Source organism: Phalaenopsis equestris, unplaced genomic scaffold (genome assembly GCF_001263595.1).
Source record: "Phalaenopsis equestris unplaced genomic scaffold, ASM126359v1 Scaffold200280, whole genome shotgun sequence".
Lineage (NCBI taxonomy): Eukaryota > Viridiplantae > Streptophyta > Magnoliopsida > Asparagales > Orchidaceae > Phalaenopsis > Phalaenopsis equestris.
This window is the reverse complement of record NW_018220112.1, coordinates 162,343-162,964: the sequence shown is the minus strand read 5'-3', so window position 1 is coordinate 162,964 and position 622 is coordinate 162,343. Positions and strand designations below refer to the sequence as shown.

The window sequence follows — 622 nt, the reverse complement described above, 5'->3', positions numbered from 1 at the left end:
TATCATTGGGTTTGTTTCATCTAACCGATCATTTTGACTATAAGTTTGTTGAAATCAAATCTTTGGATAACTCTTAATCAAAATTTGAATAATTTTTACTCAAAAGCTCATCCTTGTCACAACTTCAAATAAAATATTGAGAATTTGTTTATGTTATATCACAAATATTATTAAATCTAAAGGAAGGAAATAAGTTTTGTTATTCCCAATAAAACAAATTTTAAAATTCGTATAATATCAAAATTATTAATTATTTAAATATTATAATTATTTTTTAAAATAAATATAATAAATTTAAGATTCATTTGATAAAAAATTAATTAGTGCATGTATTAATTAATTTTTAAATTTAATGTACCCAAAAACCATGCGAAATAAAATGCTGAAAAAAACACTTTTTATATTTAATTCCTGTGGGTTAATTTGTTATTTTAACATTTCTCTCTCTTTCCGGTCGTGTCGGTTTTCGACTGCCGATAGCCATCTTCATCGCTTTCGGCTCCAAATGGAGGCCTGCCTCTGATCTTATCCGGATTTTCATCGAATTCGAGAGAGAACAAAAGGCGACTTGCATCGCCTGAGAGGTGAATCATCACTCGCCGGCGTAGACCTACACGAATCC

The 622-nt window shown here is 28.9% G+C and overlaps 1 protein-coding gene across 1 annotated transcript in view; it reads left to right on the top strand.

The window, feature by feature from the left end:
- Nucleotides 1-428: 428 nt before the first annotated feature.
- Nucleotides 429-622, top strand: part of LOC110035846 (ubiquitin-conjugating enzyme E2 2) — a 41,839-nt gene continuing 41,645 nt past the window's right edge. Inside the window, exon 1 of the mRNA XM_020740159.1 lies at nt 429-584. The gene's annotated coding sequence lies outside the window, so the exon portion shown is untranslated. The remainder of the gene's footprint in view (nt 585-622) is intronic.